This window comes from Pleurodeles waltl, chromosome 5, assembly GCF_031143425.1.
Source record: "Pleurodeles waltl isolate 20211129_DDA chromosome 5, aPleWal1.hap1.20221129, whole genome shotgun sequence".
Classification (NCBI taxonomy): Eukaryota; Metazoa; Chordata; class Amphibia; order Caudata; family Salamandridae; genus Pleurodeles; species Pleurodeles waltl.
In genome coordinates this window covers 148,495,619-148,522,008 of record NC_090444.1, presented here as the reverse complement: position 1 = coordinate 148,522,008, position 26,390 = coordinate 148,495,619, and positions in this window count along the sequence as shown.

Sequence of the window (26,390 nt, the reverse complement as noted above, 5' to 3'; positions counted from 1 at the left end):
GAGGCAACCTATGGGCCACCGACTGTAGATTTTCTGGCTCCAACATCATCTGGCACAATGAACAGTGCTACCTTTGCAGTTCATTCTGCACCGGAGGCTTCTGCATACTTATTATGTCAATACATGGATCAACTTGTCATCTGCCGATGTGGAGTCCTTCTTGGTCTCAATCTCCCTTGATGACATTGGAGATTTTCTTCAAGACCATAATTACTGTTAGAATTATACCACTGGCTTTTTTCAAAGTGTAAAATATGACACACAAATTCCCTTTTTTAATTCGGCTTGTCTGTTGGCCTGCCCGGCTTGTTGATTTAGACATTTTGGTGGACATTATGACATTGACTGTTAAAGTGGCGGTAACACCGCCAACAGGCTGGCAGTAATCACCACCAAAATATGACTGTGGCGGTGATAACTGCAATAGACAGCCAATGTACTGCACCATCCGCCAGGGCGTTAACACCACGGACCACAGCAGTAGCCATCAACAGCCAGGTGGAAGACAAGGTACCGCCCACCATATTAGGACACTGCAAACTGCCACGATTTCTTGGGTGGTCCAACGCCATCAAAAGCCTGGTGGAAACACATCACAGAAGACCAAAGACTCACCAACAGAGACACAGAGAAGATCAACACCACCATGGAACCGGAACTGCAAGTCTTCCCGATGTCTTCTATGCATGCTCCACCTGGAACACCAATGCTGACGAAGACGAAGACGGTGAGTACAGCCGCCTAGCACACAAGGGAGGGAGAGAAGAAAAAGAGAATGACACAAACACACGCACAACACACACCAGACACACACACACACCATACACACATCAAGCTGCAGACGTAACCCAATGGCACAGGACACACGACATAATAATACAAGGACTACAGGTCGGCAGTACTGATATTGTATTTGCAAGGCAACAGCCACCATATGAACCAATTTTAGAACAAAGATACATAAACAATTGCCCAGAAAGGGCCAATGCCCAGTCCAAACTAAATAAGGCCCACATGGCAATATGGCACAGTCCAAGCCCCAACTTGATCCTGACTAACTCCGCACAAAACTGTGCAGGGGTAACATGTCGGAAGTGGACAGGCACCTCAGGATGGAAGAGGGGTGTGGGGCACCTCAGCTGAAGTCAGGAACGTGCCCACTGGTTCTAGAGGGGGCTCCATGCTCCTTTCCCAATGCTGGGGAGTGCAAGGTCACAGTCTCTTTCCCTTTCCTGGCTGGTGGAATGGGATCATTCCCTTTCCGGGCTGGTGGAGTGGGATTGTTCCCTTTCCTTGATGGTGGAGTGGGATCCTTCCCTGTCTTTCCTCCATGACTAGGAGGTCCCCGTGGACTGTTTGGCTGAGGTGCTGGGCTGGATCATTGAGACCCTGCTCTTACGAGCAGGATGGGAGGAGGTGGAGGGAAGAGGACAAGTTGGGCAATGAAAAGCTTCTTAGGTACGGTGGGGTGGGATGAGGGAGGAGGTATGGGAGTGGAGGTTGAGGGAGTGGTTGTTGGAGGAGTACGTCTGCTGGACTCGGGTGGAGGTGCATAGGCAGTGTGCTGATATGAGGTGGATGGCTGTTTGGTGTCTGAGTGCCTGCGCTTGTGTCCTTTAGGAGGGGGGACAGACAGGGTGGGAGAGGACACAGGAGACGCATGGATGGATGTTGTGGAGGTGTCTGCTAGTGACATGTGTGTGCTGCTTGGTGTGGTGATGCTGGTGTTGGCTGTTGAAGCAGTGCATTCAAGTGTGAGTGTGGACGTGACTGTGAGGGAAGTAGAGGAGGAGGGGGAGACAGTGAAGGCAATGCATGTGGATGTGTGTGCAACTGTCTGTTTGTGTGAGTGCTTGAGGACTGAAGTGTAGTGCCTGTGTTTGACTGTCCCACTCTTGTGTGATGTCTTGTGTGCATGCTCGTCTGTATGTGTGCATTGGATGGATTTGGGTTGAGGAGACTGGGACTGGGAAGTGGTAGTTGGAGGGGGGACGGTAGGAACAGGGACAATGGCTGCCACCAGAGAGGAGGCCAGAGCCTGAATCGATCTCTGTTGGGCCACCAATCCACAGTGGATGCCCTCCCGGAATGCATTGATTGCTGCATCTGGGATGCCACCCCCTGTATGGCATTCACAATGGTTGACTGCCCTACAGAGATGGATCCCTGGAGGCCAATAGCTTACTCACTGAGGGCAGCAGGGCTCACTTGGCAGGGCCTGAGGTGCCTGAGGTGAAGGAGATGCCCCCCCGCTGGGTGAGCAGGCATGGGCAGCTCACTGAGGGGCTACTGGGAGGGCGGTGCTGGTAAGGGGGTGGCAGCTGTACCTGCAGCTGGGGTGGTCACAGAGGTGTCCGCCACCACCAGGGAGCTTCCATCGGAGGAGGAATCAGAGTCTGTGTTCTCACCTCCTGTCTCCGCCATGGTTCTCCCCTCGCCCTCCATCCCACTGTTTCTCTCGGCGTCAGTGGACACTGCCTCCTGGGTCCTGTGGGATGCAGCCCCCTCTGTCACCGGTGCCCCTTCTCCTCCGCCAGATGATGCTAATGCACACATGGACAGGATGACAGAAGGAGAAAGGGGGGGGGGGAGAGAAAGGGAGCACTGGGTCAATTACAGCACCAACACCACAGTTGGCATACACAGCACCGTCACACACAGGGATCAGGATTGAGCACTATGCATTGCACTGGCATTGAATTGGCTAGATGCGACAGCAAGATGAGGGCCAAACACCGCCAACTGCACACCTCCTGGGACCCACAAAGCCCTGACTGACATGGAATGCAAACGAGCTAGGTTACCTGTATTTGCCATACACTCATTACCCTTGAGCTGGATCACGCTGCAATGTCTGTCCTGTCATTAAGGGGCACCCACTAACTCACACCCACCACTCAAATCCCATGCCACCTACCAATTATTGTAGTAATGCTCACTGTACTCACCCCTTTGTGGCTGCTATGATGCCCTCAAGCACCCATCCAGCTCTGGATAGGCCACCACCAGTATGCGGGCCATAAGTGGGCCAGGTTCCAACGGGCACCCATTCCTCAATGGGAGGCCATCCCCAGCTGAGCCTCTGTGGTCTTCCGTGCCCAGCGTCTCAGGTCCTCCCACTGTTTCCTGCAGTGGGTGCTCCGCCTGCTGTAGCCCCCCAGGGTTCGCACGTCCTGGGCAATGGCACACCACAATCACTTCTTTTGATGGGCGCTAACCTGCAGTGGTAATACAGACAGGAGGACAGCATTACACATACAATCCAGCCTGTCATACATATGGCCCACAAATCCAGTTTCCAAATCCATTGGCACACACATCGCCCGGCACACACCATGTACACTACCACCAGACATCCCCGTAACATATGACGATGCCTGCACACACATCTCCATGCAACCCTCCCATATGCATTGTGCCCATGGTGTACTCACCTGTTGGGATGAAGGCCCATACAGCTGTGCATACTGGGGCTGGACCCCATCCACCAAGCGCTCCAACTCCACCGAAGTGAAGGCAGGGGCCCTTTCCCCGGTCACAAGGGCGATGGTAGGTGCCAGACACAGGTCACAGCAGCACACGCAGTGTTGGTGTTGTCCTGTGGAAAGTCAGCAATCAAGTGAAGTTATAGACAGAAAATGAGGGTCACATCCGTGGCAGTGTACACCGTCACTGCTGCTGATGATCCCCATTGGCCACTGTACTCCATAGAGCTCCATATTAGCCAATGATGAATTGCATAGTGGTGCAAGACCGCCTTCTGCCACAACGCCCAATGTCGGCCGAGTTAACTCACTTCTACCTGTCCCAAGATACAGGACAGGCGGTCGTCATTTCATAGTGGTGGACTACATACAGATCTTCCATAACTGTGTCATTGCCGGGACATATACCCAATATTATTGGGGTGATTGCAGGTACACATATTGAGTTTGTCACCCCCACCAGAATGAACAGGTGTTCAGTAATTGGAAGAGTTTCCAATCACTCAATATGCAAATGGTGTGCCTGGCTGACCAGTACATCTCCCACGTCACTGCCAAGTATCCTGGGTCGGTGCATCACACATTTTTACTGAGGAATAGCATCATCCCAAATGTGATGGCCTAGCTACAGAGGCACAGGGTGTGGCTAATGGTTGTGTGTCGGAACAATGCAGGTCTTTAGCACGCCTGCCTTAAGAACGTGGCCCAAACCACGAATGCATCTCTGCAATGCATTCTTTTACCACGCAAGTCATTACAACGACTTGCCTTGGGGAAAGCGCTGGACTTTGGAATAGTATAAGTTACTATTCCAACTCCAGTCAGCGCCACAGTAGGGAAAGTGTTGGACTTAAAGTCCAACATCAGTCCAACAACACTTTCCCTAAGGCAAGTCGTTGTAATGACATGAGTGGTAAAGGAATGCGTTGTAAAGACGCATTCGTGGTTCAGGCTGCGTTGTAAAGGCACAACGTGACTCGAGCTGCGTTGTTAAGGCTGTTTCCTGTGCCTATTAGGTGAGGCAGAGTCCCCACCCACTGTATGTCAGTGTATGCCTTCAAGTGTTATCCCCATAGCATTGTGGAAGGCTAAATGTTGTCTCTCAATACTTGCAGGTGACTCTAGCTACCCAAACCTATTGTGGCTCCTGACCCCTGTGAGGAATGCCAGGACAGGGGCTGAGAACTGTTATAATGATGCACATGGGTGAACCAGGAGAATCATTAAGAGGACCTTCGGCCTCCTGAAGGCCATGTTCAGATGCCTGCATCTGACAGGTGGATCCCTGTGCTACTCACCCGAGAAGGTCTGCCAGATAGTAGTGGAATGCTGCATGTTGCACAACCTGGCCCTCCGACGACATGTGCCTTTTCTGCCAGAGGAGGGAACTGGAGATAACCCTGTGGCAGCAGTGGACCCTGAGGACAGTGAGGATGAGGAGGCAGAGGATGAGGACAGCAGAATATCAGTTACACGTCAATACTTCCAATGACACACAGGTGAGACAGTGGAACTGACCATTACTTTGACTATTGATGTTTTCTGTGTGACTGTAGCATGATGGCATTCACTTCCTTTGCATCTCAACTTACTGTCACCTATGGCTTGTCCTTTTACAGATGTTGGTGATACGACAACAGTGTACTGATGTGTTTATTACAGACAGCTACAGGTAATTATTTGCATGCTATAACAGTGTTCAGATCATTTGCACTAGATGTGACTGTTCCCATAAATGCACATTTTCAACACATAAAACGGTGTCACTCAAGTTGTGTTCAAGGGTGTTTATTGAAGTGCAAATAATTGACTGAAAAGTGCAATTGAATGGGGTGATGGTAGAGGAAATTCCAGGGTATTGTTCCAATCTGTTTGTAGAACAGGTCCAGTGTCCAAGGGGCCATAGGAAGGGGAGCAAAGGCAGTTCAAAGTGGACAATGTGACAGGGTGGGACACAAGGGGGACAGTAAAGAGAGTCTCATTTCCTGGCGGTGGTCTTGGTCTTGGCAAGTGTTTCTAGCTTCTGTCTGGTAGCAGGGAACATTTACGGGGTGGTTCACCTTCTGTAGGGGGAGGGGTGCTGGTGGCCTGTGGTGCCTGTGGCAGGACCTCCTGCCCTCTAGCTGCAGCAGAAGTGGGGGGCAGGTCAATAGGCTGGCTAGTAGTAGGGGCCCGCTGGTGTCCTGTCGATTCCCTCATGATGTTGGTCATGTCTGCCAGAGCCCCTGCTATGCAAATCATGGTGGTGTTGAGAGCCAGCAAGTCCTCCCTGATCTCCTGATGGTGTTCCTCCTGCAGCTACTTGTTCTCCTGCTTGTTGTTAAGGATCTGGCCCGTCATGTCCTGGGATTGTTGGTAAGCCCCCAAGATCTTGGTGAGTGCCTCCTGGAGAGTCGGTTCCCTGGGCCTGTCGTCCCCCTGGCACACAACAGTCCTCCCAGTGTCCTTGTTGCCCTGTGCCTGTGTCCCCTGAACGGTGTGTCCACTACCACTGGGCCCAGGTACCTGATTGTCTTGGGGGCAAGGTGTGGACTGGGGTCCCTGAACAGGTGGGCACACTGATGATTGACGTGTCCTGGGGACAGAGGTGTGGGGACGCTGGGTGGGTGCTGTAGTGTTGGATACTGTTGGGGGAGGCTCTGTGGTTGACTGGGAGTGGGTTGGGGTGACCGACTATCCAGTGATCCCTGATAGGCCAGGTAGTCCATCCAGATCCAGAAGTCCAGAGTTACTGTCATCACTGGGGGCATCTTCTGTTGGGGGACTGGTTTGTTGTGGCAACTCCTTTCAGCTGAGATTGGCTGAGGCACCAGTGGGGTGATGTATTATGCTTCATGTCTGACATATTGTACATCCCTAGCTTCCCCTCCATCGTTGCTGTTGCCCTGCCACCTTTGTTTGTGTATGGTGATATATTGTGGGATTTTTAGTTCCCCTATGTTATGCATGCTTTTGTGATGGGTGTCCATGCCGGGCTGGGAGGACTGTCCGTGCATTGTTATAGCATGCAGGGCTTGGCATTGGGGTTATTCATATGTGTAGGTGCAGTGTGTGGGATGGAGTGGAGTGATGGAAGTGAAGGTGAGTGGGTGAGATGACATGCAGGTTTGGGGGGTGATAAGTAGTAAATGTTGACTCACCAGTGTCCAGTCCTCCGGCAACTCCAGTGAGACCCTCAGGATGCAGTATTGCCAAGACTTGCTCCTCCCATACTGTTGGGGAGGAGGTGCAGGTCCACCGCCAGTCCTCCGGATGGCGAGCTGGTACTTTGCTGCCACGGAACGTACCTTCTCCCGTAGGTCGTTCCACCTCTTCCTGTTGTCGCCCCTTGTTCTTGGATGCTGTCGCACGGTGTTCACCCTGTCCAAGACTCTCCCCCATAGCTCCATCTTCCTGGCAATGGATATTTGCTGCATCTGTGCTCCAAACAGCTGTGGCTCTACCCTGACTATTTCCTCCACCATGACCCTCAACTCCTCATCTGTGAAACGGGGGTGCCTTTGTGGGGACATGGTTGTTGTGTGGTGTGTGTAAGTATGTGGGTGTTGGGTACTGTGGTTGGGTGTGTGAAGTGGGGTGCGTGACGGATGTATGGGTGTATGTGGTGTGTGTCTAGTTGTAGCAGTGGTCTTGGTTTCAGTCTGGTGGCAATAATTAGTATTCATAAAGGGTTGTGGGTAATGTGGGTGTGTGTTTTATAGTGCTGTGGTTGGGTGGGTGTGGTGTGTGTATCAGTGTCAGGTGTGTGTTTTTGGTATTGGCCAATGTTGTGTAGTTTAGTATTTGGGTGTCCATTTTGAGCGCGCCATTGTGTACCGCCAATGGTTTACCGCCAATGAATGTTCGCCGTGGTGATTTGTAGGTCATAATGTGGTGGGCATTGTTTTTTGGGCGTAACAGTATGGGTGTTCGTACCCCAACTTTAGCACTGGGCTGGCGGACTTGTGTATGTGGCAGTATTCTGTCAGATTGGTGTGTGTGTCATAATTTGGTGAACGGATGTTGGCAGCCATCTCTGTGGCGGTAAGCGGGATTTACCGCCAATGTCATGATGAGGGCCTTTATCTGTTATGTATGATTTTAGTCATGCTTTTAGAATTTTACGATTTTAATTGGAGGATTTTTTAGCATTAGGCTTTGGACTTTGCACCCTTCCAGCAACGGGGATGGTGTTTTGGGCCAGTTTGTAGTTCGCAGCTTGGGCACAGTAATGGCTTAGCTTAGGCTTGCCGCCTGTGCCCTTTTATTCAGTTAACATGCTCTGTGTTATTTTTTATTCATTTTAGTTCAGCTTCTTTTAGTTGCATTGTTGAGGGGTATTCAGAGTTCCATGAGTAAGGGTGCCACAAATCACCTTTACCATTTGGTTTTGGGTGAGGTGCTGCTAGATAGCTTGGAGCGTTGGGCCTACAGCTGCCAACTGGTATGGGAGTGACTAACTTATTGACAAGCAGAGGTGCTGCAACCCCAAATCCGACAGTCTTGTTGCATTATAAGAGTCCTTATGACAAGGGTACGATTTATAGTTCCTTGAGATAAGTATAACTATAACTGATGAACTTATATAGTTTTGTGTGTGTAAAATCTGAACCTAACTATAACATACCTGTAACTTTTGTTTTTTCAGTGAATGGCTGTCTGTGAACTCACTAGAGGCCCACTTTAGGGGACGGTATTTAATGGATGATCATGTTCCTACAATTAATTTGATGGTTTGCCTTGCCTTTGGCCTGTGAGCAAGGACAAATGTGCCGAAACACGTTAGGCCTAAAAGAAGGAATTCTGTGTTTTGTTATTGGCATTGCTGCATTCCAAAATAAATTAATAGACCGTGTTGGGAGTGCGCCTTCGTTTGGGAAAACTCTTTTCTGTGAATATGTATATATATATATACATATATATATATATATATGATTCACTGAAAACAAAAGATTACAAAGACATTATAGTTAGGTTCTGAATATTCTCGCATGTCGCACAAAACCATGAAAATTCCGCAGTTATAGCTAAAGTTATGTCAAGTAACTAAAACTTGTGCCCTAAGGTAACTATAACTTGCACCCCTGCCATGTACAGGTTTCTGGGGTAATTACCAGTGCATGGCGAGGGCACGAGTTATAGTTACCTTACAGCATGAGTTATTGTTTCTTGAAATAACTCTAAATATAACTGCTGCATTTCTATAATTTCATTCCTGCAACCTTTGTTTTTTTCAGTGAATTTGTATATTTGTTTGAATGTAAAATAACTTTAATTACTTTATATTGATCCAACACTGCCATTGCCGGCCTGGACTGCAGCCAGGCCTTCGACCAACCCCCTATAGCCACCCAAACTCAGCCCCACACATAGTCTTGGCCTTAGGCAGGCCTGTGCCCCCAACATATTTTATAAACATTGCCCCAGGGAGGTGGCAGTCCCTGGGGCCTGGGGTGCATACCAGACCCGCTTATTATTTAAATAGTATATTGCTCTAGGGAATTGGTGGCCCCTGGGGCACGGAGGCCGTGCGGCACCCCGCATACCTTGGTCCCTGGGACTTCGGAATCCCTAGGAGGGGAGCCCCCTCCTTTTTTTTAATCTAAAATGCCTCCCGGGAGCTGGCCCACCTGGGGGCAACATGACAGAGAAACGCTGCAGACCACTTTTGAAGCCTCAAGTGCTTAATAGATAAATAGAGTTGTGCTGAGTGTGAAGTATGCAATTAATGAGGTCACAGTGTAGCGAAAAGCCCCAGGTGGGTTACAGCGAGAAGCACAACTCCCAGAATGCTTCCGACCATTAAAAGCTATGTGTGTTGAAACAACGTGAGAACACAGACTAAAACCACTTGATAAAGATGGAGAGTCGAAATGCATTGTGGGGTCTGCTTTAACGCTGTTTGAACAAATAACTGAGAATTGCAAAGAGAAGCCTCTGGGAGTGCAGCGCTTTTTGTTGGAAGTGAATTAATGAGGGATCGTGGTCTTTACCCTAAAGCTGGCACCAGCAGTCAGAGTGCTCCGCTACTAAGACCGTTTGGCTGTGGATTTAATTCAGCTGTAGCACCCGGTATTGGTGAAATCATTGAAATAGGATGAGCTGTCAGAGGGGAGTGAGGGGATAAGATGCTCCTGCGCTTGTACTGAACGATGGAAGACAAACGACTGGTCAAGTCTGAACTTCTACTGCGCCTTGAGCCACTCTGCAAATGGCGGGACAGTCTCATCAAGGAATTTGGTGAGCATTAGTCCCTTGAATGTATCACAATACCAATGAGGCCCTTCAATCTAGTAAGAGCCCGGAGGCCAAGTGCAATATCATATTTTGTTGTTCTCAAGCGGATTGGGACTGGAAAGTTGGCACGTAATTAGCGCTGTGAAAATGCTACTGCTTGAAATAATTCTGCTTGAAATACAGAGGCATGGCTTGTGAATGTCTAACATTGTGAGAGCATTAAAAACATTGTGATAAGATCTGAAAGCAAATTTGCACATAGCAAAAGGACACAGTATAATTAAATTGATTCATCAAAGCCTCAAAGCTTAATAGAGAAATAGAGCTGTGCTGAGTGTTAAGTATGCAATTAATGATGTCACAGTGCAACGAAAAGCCCCAGGTGGGTTACATCGAGAAGCACAACTCCCAGACTGCTTTTGCGCAGATAAAAACTATGGGGGTTATTCCAACTTTGGAGGAGGTGTTAATCCGTCCCAAAAGTGACGGTAAAGTGACGGATTTACCACCAGCCGTATTACGAGTCCATTATATCCTATGGAACTCGTAATACGGCTGGTGGTATATCCGCCACTTTACCGTCACTTTTGGGACGGATTAACACTCCTCCAAAGTTGGAATAACCCCCTATGTGTGTGGAAACAGCGTGAGAAAACAGACAAGAACCACTTGATAAAGGCAGAGAGTCGAAACGCATTGTGGGTCTGCTTCAATGCAGTTTGAACAAATAAATTAAAATTACGAAGAGAGAAGCCTCAGGAGGGCAGCACTTTTTGTTGGAAGTGAATTAATGAGGGATTGTGGTCTATACCCTGACGTTGGCATCAGCAGTTAGAGTGCAATACTTCTAAGACCGTTTGTCTGTGTATAAATATATACAAACACACACCACACCTCATAGCAAGTGCCTAGTGATGGAGGTGTGTGTGGTTTGAAACATAAATAGTTCTTTACAATATCGATTTCCTAAAGTTCATACCCCAAAAAATAATCAGAATGGGTGATTACTTTACTTCGCAAAGAAATCCAATCAATAAAATTGCCCTGGCCAGTGTTAGCATTGCTTCCCCCACGCAGCTCCACCTGTTGCTGCTGCTGCCCTTCGCCCTCTGACGCTGCCCAGCTCGTTGTGTTCAAGGCCCTCCTCCAGCCGCAGGCTCCCACCTGTGCCTCATCCCAGGTGGCCTACTGGTTACCTTCTGTCTTTCTCTCTGGTGTCTTCTGCCTTTTTCTGTGCTTTTTTCTGCTTTTTTTGCTCTCTTGCTTTTCTTTCTGTCTTTTAACTCTTTTTTTGCCTTTATGCCTTTTTTCCTTCTTTTCCCCAATCCCCGCCTCTCCCCTGCTGCTGCTGCCCCTGCAAAGGCCCCACTCCCAGTGCCGTGTTTCCCGCCTTCCCGCCTCCCAGCTGAGCAACCCCTCCCATCTCCTTCCCCTTCTTAATGGTGGCTGCGGCACAGTGGAAGGAGCAACTTCGCTGACCTCTGGTCAGCATTAGTATCGCTCCCCCTGCGCAGCTCCATCTGTTACTGCTGCTGCCCTCTGAGGCTCCTGGCTCATAGAGTTTGAGGCCCTCCTCCACCTTCAGGCTCCTGCCTGAGCCTCATCCCTGGTGGCCTAGTGGTTGCCTTCTGTCTCGGTCTCTCTGTTGCCTTCTGCCTTTTTATGTGCCCTTTTCTGCCTTGTTTGCTCTCTTGCCTTTCTTTCTGTCTTTTTACTTTTTTTGGCCTTTTTTCTTTATTTTCTCTGATCCCTGTGCCTTTCCTGCCACTGCTGACCCTGTGGCCCGCCCTTTCCAGCACTGTGTTTTCCACCCTACAGCCTCCCAGCTGAGTGACCCCTCCCTTCCTCTCCCCCTTCGTAATGACAGCTGCTGCACAGCCGTGCCACAAGCACAACAAAGGCATGCCGTAGGCAAGCCCGTTTGCACCTGTCCACGCCTGGACCACACCTAGCACTGTGGACCCTGGTTGCTGCATCATCCACTGATACAATGCCAGCACCCTGCATGCCCTCAACACAGGAGGCTTCACCGCCTGTCACCTCTCCCAAGGACACCCAAGGCCTATTCAGCTGCAGCAACTGCACCATCACCTGTCCTCGCACCCTAAACCCCTCTTCCACTGGACCTCCGATACACCTCGGATGTATACTACTCAACACCCGCTCCCTCATCAAGCATGCAACAGGAGTTTGGAACCTCCTAGACTCCATCCCCCCGTGCCATCTTCTTCATGGAGAACTGGATCACCACCTCCTCAGCTCCGGATGTTGCCATTGCCATTCCCGATGGCTAGAAGATCTTAAATCAAGATCACATCAACCGATCAGGGCCTCGCGACCAGCACCCATGTACAGACCCCCGTCACCGAACACGTGCACTTTCAGATCTAGACTAATTCAAACACCACCCTCAGTGGAACGCTCACCTACAGACCCCTCCGGACCCCACCCACCCATCAGCGAAGCACTGGCCGAGCTTCATCGCTCCCCATACCCTCATCTCAATGGACTAAGTACTCCTTGGCAACCTCAACTTTCACCTTGACAACTGCAGTGACCCGAACACCTCTACCCTCATGGAAAACCTCGCCACACTCGGACTTAAGCAACTTGTCAACCTCCCCACACACTCAGCAGAAAACACCCTCAACCCTGTCTTCTCCACTGGAAACCACATCTTCTTCTCACACACCTCTGTACTCCACTGGACCAACCACCACTGCGTCCATTTCTCCTTCAAGACAGTCAACCACCACCACGCCCACCACCCCCCTTCACAGAAACTGGACCAAAGTCACAGCAGCCCAACTCCCCACCACCAGACACTTCTGATGCCAATGCCTCAGCCCACAAACTCCACCAATGGATCACCAACTGTGCCAACACCCTAGTGCCCCCCTAAGGAAACCCACTGACATTTAACACTACAGGAGACACAGCTGGTTTTCACCTGACCTCCAAGAATCCAAGAGCGCATGCAGACGACTCGAGAAATGTGAAGAAGCAGTAGTAGTTCAAAGACGCTGTCACATTTCACACCTGGCTCATCAGATAGACTAGAAAATCAGCCATTCAGGAGAGAATCAACACCAACGTGCACAACAGTAAGGAACTTCTTACCATAGTCAAGGAATTCACAAAACCCCACACAGACACCACAGACATCCCACCCTCCCAAGACCTCTGCGAAAGGCTCGCCACCTTCTTCCACTGGAACATTCAGGACATCTATAAAGGTTTTGCAAGAAAATGAACGCCCCCACCCCACCCCACCAGCACCACCATGGACCAACCTATTGTGGAGCACTGGCCCCTCCTCACTCCGGAAGACACTCTGAAGCGCATGAATATCACCCACTCTGGGGCACTCTCTGACCCATGCCCCCACCACATCCTTAAATGAGCCAGTGCTATCATTGCACACAAACTATGTCGTACCAACAGCTGCTTCATCAAAACCGCGACCTTCCTACATGCCTGGGAACACACAGAGATAAACCTCCTACTGAAGAAACCTTCCACAGACCGAAAGAAGCTGAAAAACTACAGACTCATCTCACTGCTCCCTTTTCCATTCAAGGTAATCGAAAAAGCGATCAACACACGGCTCAGTTAGTTAATCGAAGCCAACCACATCCTCGACCCCTCCCAATCTGGATTCGGGAGCAGCAACAGCACAAAAACCGCACTCCTCGCAGCTACAGATGACATCCACACTCTACTGAACTGCAGTGAGACAGTGCCCTCATTCGCCTCGACCTCTCCGCCATCTTCAACATTGTTTCCCTTACCACCTTGTGCATCAGACTACACAATGCCGGCATCTGCAGCAAAGCCCTGGAGTGGATCCCCTCCTTTCTCACCGACCAAACCCAGAGAGTCAGGCTCCTGACAGAAACCAGATGCGGAGTTCTCCATGGCTCCTCCCTTAGCCCCACCCTCTTCAACATCTACATGACCCCGCTCATCGAGATCGTCAGACACCACGGGCTTAACACATCTCATACACTGACAACACACAACTCATTCTCACCCTCACCAACGGATAACCAACAGCCAAAAAGAACATTCACAACGGAATGAAAGCAGTCACAGACTGGATGAGGGACAGCTGGTTCATGCTCGACTTGGACAAAACAGAGATTCTCTTCCTGGGCCCACCACATAATCCTGGGATGAATCCTGGTGGCCCAGTAGCCTCGGAACTGCCCCACCTCCAACTGACCGTGCCCGCAACCTCGGCATCATTCTCGACTCATCCGTGTCCATGGCCCGCCAAGTCAACGCCGTCTCCTCCTCTTGCTTCAACACTCTTCGCCTGCTTCCGAAGATCTTCAAGTGGATCCCCAGTGACGCAAGAACAACAGCCACCCACGCACTTGTCAGCAGTAAACTCGACTATAGCAACACAGTCCAGAGAATACAGAACGCCACAGCCAGACTGATCCTCTGCCTACCTGAGACATCTCTACCCACCTGAGACTTCTCCGCCCACCTGAGAGACCAACACTGGCTCTCTGTCAACAAACACATCACCTTCAAACTCCTGACCCGTGCATTCAAGGCCCTCCACAACATTGGACCTGCCTACCTCAACCACTGCTTCTTCTACACCCAATCCATGCAACTTCGCTCAGTGCAACTGGCTCTCGCTACCATCCCCAGGATCCGGAAGAGCACAGCTGGCAGAGGATCCTTCTCCTACCTCGCTGCGCAGACCTGAAACACAAGGTGGCTCCACCTCAGACAGTCCCCATTGCTGGCTCAGTTCAGGAAGACCTCAAGACCTGGCTCTTTGAATGACCCGTGTCCCCCAGCTAGCACCTTGAGACCCCTTGGGTGATAAACCACACTATATAAATGTTGATTGATTGATTGCTCTCCCACTTTATGTTCCAAGTACAACATGCCCCAATACACTATGGAGAAAAGTACACCACTCCTGCATCAAATAACAATGATATATTACCAGTCTACACAGTTGTGACAGCTAAAGCATCAACATTGTAGAAATGACCATTTGAAGAAACTGAACACCTCATATCTGACAATATAAATAATTAGATTATGAGGAAAGTGTCATAAAACCATTGGTAAAGTGTTTCCTCACACCAGCAATATGGGTTTTTCCAATTCAGCTGCATCTCTTCATGGAGGAAAATCAACCTGACAACTATCAGCTGCTAAAAGTCCATGTTTGTGAATTTCCACAACTGAAGGAAACCTTTTCTTTGTAAAAAATATAAATCAAGGCAACAAAGCAGAAAAATGACACAGATCTGAGAAATAATGTCACTAGAAAAAGACTAAGGTATTGTAATGCAGAAAAGGTAAGGTAATATGATGTAGAGAGGAATAGATAAACTAGCAGTTCATCTGTACTAAGAACTGAGCCATCACGCATTCAGTGGAGGAAGGAGTGCTTCACATGATGACCAGCAGTGTGTTGTTGGATAACACGCCCAGCGCATTGCTTGGAATGCTTTCTGCCTGGATTGTTCTTCTATTTTTGTTCTCACGGTCACCCGGATCTGTGTCCTGCGAGCTGCTTGGAGTGCTATACATAAAGGGCAGCAGTGGCTGAAGTGGAAAATTCAGTATAGCGCAATGGATGTCAAATTTGGACTTCTTGAGTGCTGAACAAACACCATGGATTCAAGGCAAGGGGCGAGGACAAACCTTATAAGCAGTTGTTTGCAAGATAGTGGTCTGTGCATAGATTCAGGGATCCCAATAACATCTGAGGTACAGTCTTCTATGAAGTCAGTTCTTGTTTGAATAATATAGATAGATAGATAGATAGATAGATAGATAGATAGATAGATAGATAGATAGATAGATAGATAGATAGATAGATAGATAGATGGAAATCACAAGTGAAAGATGCATTGCAATGCATGCATTCCCTGAAGTTTCACCACATTCTTCCCCCTGTTGCTACTATTTTTGTCTGGTTCTACCAGTGGGAGCTTCTAATAGATTCCACTTCAGGATCTTACACCTGGCTCTTTTCTCTTGACCCGATGGCAGGGAATGTGTGGTACCTTGCTAATCACTTCCATATTAATCTTTATCTTCATACAAGAATTACAAAACTGCCAAGATGGTTTTTTAACCTTTGTGGCTGTGTCTTTTCCAACTGGGATCCTCATTAAGAAGACATGTGATGCCTTTCACACATACTATTCTGAATGCAGTGGCATCATCACTACTTGAAGCAGTCACCCTTTTCCTCAGGCAGTCAAGAAGAGCGCTCAACTACTTTCTCAGAATCCAATTTTTAACAGGAAGAGGTACCCAGGAATACATCAGGGTAGAAGTAATAGAGGTAGAGGTACTATGTCATAGGCATGGATGGAGGCTTAAGGATATAGGTCCAGGTCCAGGTAGTTGGGTCAATGTATTAAAAGAGGTACTGTGGTCTAATTAGTGGGCATGGGTAGATGCAAGAAGGCTATATAGGGATACGATAGAAGAAGGTAAATGAGTGAAAGTGTAGAAGTAGGGCTAGACATATTAGGTTATAGACAGAGTTAGATACAGTGTAGGAATGGGAAAGGGTATGTGGTTATCAGTGGGGAAGAGGCAGGGGAAGTTTCTCTTTTAGGGCTGAGGGGCTGTGCCCCTCTGAAATTCCTACACATTCATATAAAAATTATTAAATAGATCAATTTGTTTAGCAATACGATCATATCTCTAAATATATCAATGCATTTAAGTCTTGGCTGTCTGTCCCAGGCTGTCTGCCCCACCACGCTTTGAAGCACGAAATGGAAGCCAGGCAGTAAATCAAGGTTATACACTGTGGCACACAACACAGGGCTGACTGCTTTAAAGCCCTTCATTTCAATTGTGGTCTATGGCAGTATCCACTATAGGCCAGTGACACTTTTTGAGTCATGAATTTGGGCTGCAGAGTCTTCATCCTTGTGTGAGGGCAACCATCGGTCATTAACAGGCATAGATCCCACCCTTTCCCCATTTGTCATGCAGCAGGAGTGAATGTAAGCATCTGTGATTTAGTGTCTTGCCTTCAGTAATGGTAAGTGTTAGAATGATAATCTTGTGTTATTTCTATTGTAATGAGACCCCTTGTCATGCTAACCTCCGCCATGTGACACCTGAGGCTCTCGCTGCAGATCGCTGCCTCCTTTAGAAGTGGAGCTGCTGTATTTGTTCCTCATGAAACTGTTCCAAAAGACAAGCAGGGTTCTTGTTCCCTTGAGAAACTGATCCAAATATCCGAGTCAAGAGCAAGGGGAGAAATAGGTGCTTACAGTAAAGGCAGTTATCTGCTTCATGGCATTAAAACTAGCCCTGTCTTCATGCCTTTAACATTAATACCAGAAACATGGATAATATGCACACAATAAACATTAAAATGTATGTAATATGTGTCAGCCATTTAGTTCCTCTTATTTCACATTTTACTTAGTGTTGAATTCCTCAAGAGAGTTAGCTGTTTCATCATGATGTGTTTCTGTGCATTGTATTACTCTTGCTTCGTGCATCCCTTGACTCATGCCAGGTGTTTATGAGGGGCTTTGATTGAGAGCACTGGCGCTAAGGATGAATGCAAAGCAAAGTGCCTGACAGTGGGTTGGTTTCTCTGCACAGCACACAGAAAAGTGGTCATGTATTCCAGTTGCAAATGGAATTCAGTGTAAATGTGTGTGAAGGGGTGCATAGAGGTCTAAATATGTAAAAGGCAAAAGCTAAATGAAATAAAGTGCTTAAATATGAATGGATGCAGTATATTTTTGGGGTGGTATAATGAGGGAGATGCGAGGGAGTGCATCCAGGAGAGAGAAATAATAGCGTGCTGAAGAGGAAAGAGAGGAGGTTGAAAATGTATAGATGGATGAGATGCGAAGAGAAAAATGGCATACATATCTAATGTAAAGCACACATAACTGAAGGCCATACACCTTCCATAGGCCTCAATGATGGTCACAGTCTCGCAATTTCAGAATGGAAACATTTCCAATGTTAATTATTTATAACTAATCATTATTGTTACTCATTTATCTTAAACAGCTAATAACCATTGACAAAACCAATAGTACTGACAGGTTTTGGTGTATGTCAGTTGTGTTATATTTCTGGATGCAATGACATCAAAGAGAGAAACCAAAATACAGGCTGGGTGGCACACTAGGGGAATCACAGAAATGTAGTTTACATGTCCCTTTTAGAGCGCCTCCACTTTTTTCATCACATTTGAAGATCTGTCTGCACATATTTCTGTATGAATGAATGATTGTCAGTGCTTCCTGATGCCTGGTTAGAGCATTTTCTTCCAAAGTTGATGCTGCATGCAGTGCAAGTCACTGGGCAAACACACACTTTAAAGGGCCTGAAATTGTCGCACTGTACAATTTGCACATTAAAGTAACTGTTGAACGTATTAATGCAGTAAGATATGTGGCAGTTTTAATGTTTTTAGTATTTGAAGACTATGGCCCTCATTACAACATTGGCGGTAAAAGCCGCTTACCGCCGTGCAGAAGACCTCCAACACACCGCCGCAGCCACGGAATTCCGCCACAGCTATTATGACTCACATTTCCGAATCCGCCAAAATTCAGACACCCACACAAGTCCGCCACACCAAAGGTCAGTGATAAACTGGCGAAAACAAAACCTCCACCGTCACGCCAACAGAAATACGCCCACACTATCATGACACACGAATCCACGTGGCGGTCTTTCAACCGCGGTATTCCATTGGCGGTACACACTGCCGCGCTCAAAATACATACACATTTACAAAACACAGCCACATTGGACAATTCGAAACACACACACCTGATACACATACACACACCACACCCACACACCCAATACAATATAAAACACACACCCACATCACCCACAAACCCCTACGACCAAAAATTCCGAAAGAAGGCCAGAGAGAGACAGCACCAGCAAGAACAGCATCCACAGGCACACAACACCATCACCCACAGAACTTCCACCCACCTCACACAACACACCACTACATATCAGCACACTTATCACCACACACTCCACCCCACACATCACCTACACCCCCCCATGGCACGGCAAAGACACCCCAGGTTCTCGGAGGAGGAGCTCACGGTCATGGTGGAGGAAATCGTCTGGGTAGAGCCACAGCTATTCGGATCACAGGTGCAGCACACCTCAATTGCAAGGAAGATGGAGCTATGGCGAAGAATAGTGGACATGGTCAACGCAGTGGGACAGCACCCAAGAAATCGTGAGGACATCAGGAAGAGGTGGAACGACCTACGGGGGAAGGTGCGTTCCGTGGTCTCAAGACACCACCTGGCGGTTCAGCAGACTGGCAGCGGACCCCCACCTCCTCCCCCACAACTAACAACATGGGAGGAGCAGGTCCTGGCGATTCTGCATCCTGAGGGCCTTGCAGGAGTGGGTGGAGGAATGGACTCTGGTAAGACAAATCTTAAACATTACATCCCCTACCCTACCTGCATGCCATCACATACCCCCACCCTCACCCTCACCCCCAGCACTCAAACTCCTCACATATGTCCCAACATCACAAACCACCCATCCCAACACCAAGCCCTGCATGCAACAAAAAAGCATGGACACCCATCACTAAAGCATGCCCACTGCACATACCCATACAACCCCCTAAACCATCATCACACAAGGTCCCACACAGGAATGCAAGCACTGGGGTACGCGGTCACCCACCCATTGCACACCATGACACACACAGATGTAATAACCATTCTTTTATATGCCTGCAGGACCCCTACCCAACATCACCGGACAGGAGGGTCCACACATGTCCACACCACCAACAGAAGAGGCCCACAGTGATGACAGCAGCTCTGTCCAACTGGATCTAGATGACCAGCCCGGCCCATCGGGGACCTCGGGACAGTCGGTTCCCCTCACCCAGTCACAGGCCACCACAGACCTTCCCCCCCCTCTGGAAACACCAGCACAGCACCCACCCAGCGGGCCCATACCTCCGTCCCCAGGACACGTCAATCAGCTCTGTGTCCACCACTACAGGGAACCCAGGATAACCCACCACCCCAACAACAACAGGGACCTGGGGGCAGTGGTAGTGGGCACACAGTCCAGGGGACAGAGGCACAGGAACACAGGGGAACTGGAAGGGCTGCTGTGCGACAAGGGGCGGACAGCCCAAGGGAACCTACTCTCCACGAGGCCCTCTCCTCCATCATTCCGTCATGGGAGCCTATCACCACTCCCAGGAGGCGATGGCAACAGTACTGGCCAAGTTTCAGGAGACCCAGCGCCTGCAGGAGGAACAGTATATGGGCTTCAGGGAGGAACTCAGAACCATCAGCTCCACCCTGGGCACCTTGTAGGGGTGCTGAAGGAACTCGTCAACACCAGGAGGGACACTGTGGCACTTCAAGGGGCCCCTGACACAAGCATGGACGATGAACTGCCCACCACCTCTGCCTGCGCTAGTGGACAGGACACCCGTCCACAGGACCACCACACCAGCACCCCACCCCCTGCAGAGGGAGAACCACCCCGAAAACGGTCCCTGATATCCAGGAACAAGACAGAGCATGATGCCAAGACCCCACCAAGAAATGAGACCACCCAGATTGTCATCCTACTGTCCCACTTTCTCACCCTGTCCATACTTAAACTGCCCCAGCTCCACTTCCTATGCCCAATTGGGCAATGCACCTGTGAGACTAATAGACTGGACTCCGCAATGGACATTCCCCTCACCATTTTACTACCCCTCCAATATTGAGCACTTAAATAAACACCCTTAAAGCACAAAACAATCTGGAGTCTGTCTGTGCTTTCAAAATACTGTATTAGCAATTACAGTGACAAAATGTTCTTTCAATTGTAATGTCAACATACCTATGTCACACAGCTCTAGTCCAGGAGGAATCTAAGCAGATGTCACACAGTGGGACCCACATCTGTGAAATCATAAGGGAAAGTGACAAATCCGTGACCATACACTGGGTGAAAACGACAGACAGTAGAGAGGTAGTAGTGTTAAAGTACATGTAGTAGGCAGGTCTGTACTCATACCTGTGTCTCACTGGTAATATTGCTGGATCACTGAGTCCCTGTTGTTCATGTCTTCTTCCTCTGCTTCCTCGTCTTCACTGTCCACAGGCTCCACAGCTGCAACAACACCACCACCTGGACCATGCTCCGATAGAAAAGGCACCTGTCGTCGCAAAGCCAAATTGTGAAGCATACAGCAGGCCACGATGATCTGGCACACCTTCTTTGGTGAGTAGAATAGGGATCCACCTGTCATATGGAGTCACCGGAACCTGGCCTTCAGGAGGCCAAAGGTCCGCTCGATCACCCTCCTAGTTCACCCATGGGCCTCATTGTAGCGTTCCTCTGCCCTTGTCCTGGGATTCCTCACTAGGATCAGTAGCCATGACAGGTTGGGGTAACCAGAGTCACCTGCAAATGGCGAGGGAGAACTGTTAGACACGCACTAACCTGGAGGGATATCCCCAGACCCAGACAACCATTCCCACTGTCTTGCTTCCAGGTGCTCACCTAATAGCCACACACGGTGCCTCTGGAGTTGACCCATCACATAAGGGATGCTGCTATTCCGCAGGATGTAGGCGTCATGCACTGAGCTAGGGAACTTGGCATTCACATGGGAGATGTACTGGTCTGCCAAACATACCATCTGTACATTCATTGAATGATAACTCTTCTGGTTTCTCTACACCTGTTCACTCCTGTGGGGAGGGGGACCAAAGCCACATGGGTCCCATCAATGGCACCTATGATGTTGGGGATGTGTCCCAGGGCATAGAAATCACCTTTCACTGTAGGCAAATCCTCCACCTGAGGAAAAATGATGTAGCTCTGCATGTGTTTCAGCAGGGCAGACAACACTCTGGACAATATGTTGGAAAACATAGGCTGGGACATCCCTGATGCTATGGCCACTGTTGTTTGAAAAGACCCACTTGCAAGGAAATGGAGCACTAACAGCACCTGCACTTGAGGGGGGATTCCTGTGGGATGGTGGATTGCTGACATCAGGTCTGGTTCCAACTGGGTACACAGTTCCTGGATTGTGGCACGGTCAAGCCTGTATGTGATAATCACATGTCGCTCCTCCATTGTCGACAGGTCCATCAATGGTCGGTACACCGGAGGATGCCGCCATCTCCTCACATGTCCCAGCGGACGGTGCCTATGAAGGACAACAGCGAGCCCAGAGTCAAACAACTCAGAGGTACGTACCCACAGGTTACACAGAACACCATTCATACACAAAAGGTGGCCTGTATGTGTGTTGAGTCTAGGCCTAGGTATGTGTGACGCAGGTGAAAATGAAGCCATGTGGGCCCCTGAAATGGTGGCTGCCTGACCTCTAAAGTGGGACAATGGGATGTGAGGTAACTGCGCTGGCGTTGTACACCGTCGCTGTAGGTGGTCGAAGACGCGGCGTAATCCTGCATTGGTTAACATTGGACCCTATGGGTCCCAGGAGCCAATGACGATGTACGCCGGCGGTGACTGTACGCACCGCCGCAGACGTGACCGCCATTTTCTATCTGTTAAATCACTCGATACCTGATCTTCGACAGGAGAGGACCTACACTGCAAGTGCTGCTGTGACCTCGGTCTGGAAGAGACAATGGCTCGAGTGTCTGGGGAAAGGGCCCCTGCCTTCACATCGGAGGAGTTGGAGAAACTCGTGGGTGGGGTCCTCCCCCTGTACACGCTACTCTACGGTCCTCCAGACAAACGGGTAAGTACACAGGGAGCATGTTGTATGGGCTATGCCTGTGTGGAGAGGGCTGGATGTAAGAAGGAAGGGGGGAGAGTGCTGCGTGCATGAAAGACGGTGAATGCATGTGCCACATGGCAAGGGTAGGGATGGGGGCCAATCAGTTTGACGGTGCAGTTGGTAATAACTTCTCTTTTTCCCCTGTACATTTCATGTAGGTCAGCGCTAACCAGAAAAAAGATATTTGGCGTGCCATCGCCAAGGACGTCCGGACCCTGGGGGTTTACCACAGACGGAGCACCCACTGCAGGAAAAGATGGGAGGACATTCGCCGCTGGAACAAGAAGACGGCGGAGGCTCAGCTGGGGATGGCCTCCCAACGTGGGAGGGGTGCCCGTCGCACCATGACCCCCCTGATGTTCAGGATCCTGGCGGTGGCCTACCCGGAGTTGGATGGGCGCTTGAGGGCATCACAGTAGCCACGAGGGGGTGAGTACATTCTCATTCTGCTGATTTTGTGCACAGTGGAGGGGTCTGGGTGGGGGAGGTGGGCTGTGGGTTTCCCTAGACGAGGGCGAGTTCCGTAGGCAAGGCCCCTCCGTAAGGCAGGCCATGTGGCACCCCACCTCTGTAGAGTGACAAATACACCTAGTCATGCCTCTGTGTCATCTATGTGTGCAGATGTCGTCCATAGCCTTGTAGGCCATTTCCCAGGAATTGAACAGTGGAGCCCAAGAGCGCGGCATAGTGCAAGGGGCTTCTGTGTCTGTTGTGTCCCCCAACAGTAGCGGTAATGCATGCACTCAACATGTCTTTCTTCTGTCCCCCCCCCCTTTTTGTGGTCTCCCTGTTCTTGTGTGCATTAGCGTCATCAGGCGGAGGAGCAGTGGCAACGGAGCACCCTGGGGCTGCATCCCACATGGCCATGGAGGGCCACACTAAGGAATCGGACTTCACCAGTGGGACGGAGGACGAGGGGAGCTCCACGGCGGGGACAGGAGCTGACACCAGTGACACGGACTCGTCCTCTGATGGGAGCTCCCTTGTGGTGGCGACAACATCTGTGCCACCCCCATCTACAGGTACAGCCGCCACCCCCCCTTCCAGCACCGCCCTCCCAGCAGCCCCTCAGCCTTCGCCCCGTGCCCGCTCACCCGGGAGGGTGGGCATCACCTTCACCCCAGGCACCTCAGGAACTGCCCCAGTCACCCCTGCTGCCCTCAGTGAGGAGGCCATTGACCTCCTCAGGTCCCTCACTGTTGGGCAGTCTACCATTTTGAATGCCATCCAGGGTGTAGAAAGGCAGTTCCTGGAAGGCATTCATTCTGGTCAGGCGGCCCTTCAGTTAGCGTTTCAGACTCTGGCCTCAGCACTGATGGCAGCCATTGTCCCTGTGTCTAGCCTCCCCCCTCCAACTTCCTCCACCCTGACCCAATCCCCTGTACCTCAGCCTATTCCAAGCACACCTACAGACCAGCATGCACACTCCTCAACACACAAGGGAAGCTCAGGCAAATATAAGCACCACACATCCCACAGGCACTCACACAAGCATCACACACATGCAGACACACCAACATCCACTGCCTGCACTGTGTCCCCCTCTTCCTCGTCTCCCTCCTCCCTCCCAGTCTAGTCTACACTCACACCTGCATGCACTACCTCTACAGCCACTACGTCCCTCTCCAGCACACCCACCACCACACCCCGCTCACGTGCAGTCACCATCCCCACTACCATTCACACGTCCCCTGTGTCCTCTCCCAGTGTGTCTGTGACGCCCCCTCCCAAGATACACAAACGCAGGCACACACCCACCCAACAGCCATCCACCTCACGACAGCCTCCAGCGCATGCACCTTCACCCAAAGTCAGCAAACGTACACCTCCTATAACCACCACCTCTTCCTCCACTCCCAAACCCCCTCCAGCTACCCGTCCCAGTGTGTCCCAAAAACGTTTCCTGTCCAACCTTGACCTCTTTCCCACACCCCCACACCGTCCGTCTCCTAGGTCCCGAACTAGCACCTCAGCCACAACATCTCCGGGACCAGTGGTGCCTGTAGTCGCTGGAATCTGGAGTGCACCGGCCACCAGGGCAGCCAGTGTGGCACAGAGCCACAGCACAGACAATCCCCCACCTGTGAAGCATCAGAAGTTGTCCAGTGCCCGGTGGGAGAGGGGGAAGACTCCAGCCACCAAAGCTGCTCCCAGGGGTCCCGGTGGGAGTGTGGAGTCAGCTGTGACACCTTACAAGGTGAGGAAGGGCCTCAAGAAACCCGGCAAGTCTGGGAAGAGCAGCACGGCGGAGAAGACCGCCATCATCCCCGCTGCCCAGGAGGCCACCTCCAGCACAAGCCCAGCTGCCGAGGACAGGCCCGCCAGCACAAGCCCAGCTGCCCAGGACAGGCCCGCCAGCACAAGCCCAGCTGCCGAGGACAGGCCCGCCAGCGCAAGCCCAGCTGCCGAGGACAGGACCGCCAGCACAAGCCCAGCTGCCGAGGACAGGACTGCCAGTACAACCCCAGCTGCCGAGGACAGGACTGCCAGCACATCCCCAGCTGCCGAGGACAGGACTGCCAGCACAAGCCCAGCTGCCGAGGACAGGACTGCCAGCACAAGCCCAGCTGCCCAGGACAGGACCGCCAGCACAAGCCCAGCTGCCCAGGACAGGACCACCAGCACAAGCCCGCCAGCACCAGCCCACCTGCCCAGGGGGCCACCACCAGCACAAGCCCCGCTGGGCCATGAAGGACCGCCAGCAAAAGCCCCGCTGGGCCATGAAGGACTGCCAGCAAAAGCCCCGCTGGGTAATGAAGGACCACCAGCAGCTGAGTCCCTGCAATGGAGACCGCCATCTCAAGCACCGCTGCACAGGGCACCGCCATCTCAAGCACCACTGCACAGGGCACTGCCATCTCAAGCACAGCTGAACAGGGCACCGCCATCTCAAACACCGCTGAACAGGGCACCGCTGTCTCCAGCACCGCTGGCCCATGAGCAGCAAGGGCACCGACGCAACTGAGTCTGTCACGGGGTGAATGATGCACTCTGGGCACAAAGCCCCCTCCAGAACCAGTGGTGACTGTCATCCACTACCTCTGTCCTTAGCAGGATGAAGCACTCTGGGCACCATGCCCCCTCCAGAATCAGTGGAAACTGTCATCCACTACCTCTGTCCTTAGCAGAATTAAGCACTCTGGGCACCATGCCCCCTCCAGAACCAGTGGAGACTGTCATCCGCTACCTCTGTCCTTAGCAGGATGAAGCACTCTGGGCACCATGCCCCCTCCAGAACCAGTGGAGACTGTTATCCACTTGAGAGACTGTGGCTTTGCACTCCCCAGGATATGGCAGTGGTCAAACCACCCACTGTAGAGACTTGTGAGACTGTGGCTTTGCACTCCCCAGGATTGAACAGTGGGCAAACCACCCATTGTAGAGATTTGTGAGACTGTGGCTTTGCACTCCCCAGGATATGGCAGTGGGCAAACCACCCACTGTAGAGACTTTTGAGACTGTGGCTTTGCACTCCCCAGGATATGGCAGTGGGCAAACCACCCACTGTAGAGACTTGTGAGACTGTGGCTTTGCACTCCCCAGGATATGTCCGTGGGCAAACCACCCACTGTAGAGACTTGTGAGACTGTGGCTTTGCACTCCCCAGGGTATGGCAGTGGGCAAACCACCCACTGTAGAGACTTGAGAGACTGTGGCTTTGCACTTCCCAGGATGGAACAGTGGGCATGTGGCCCGCCTCGTGGATTTGGCGTTGTGCACTCAAGCGGCTGAGGTGCCCCCCCTTTCCCTCCCCCTGAGGTGCCTGTTTAGTTGCTCTCTGATGCCCCTGCAGTGTTCTCTCCGTCATGGTCGGGGATCTTGTGTGGGCCTTGCCCATACCGTGTGGTCCCAGTGTTCCACGGACTTTCTTAGAGCACTACCTGGACTACTAT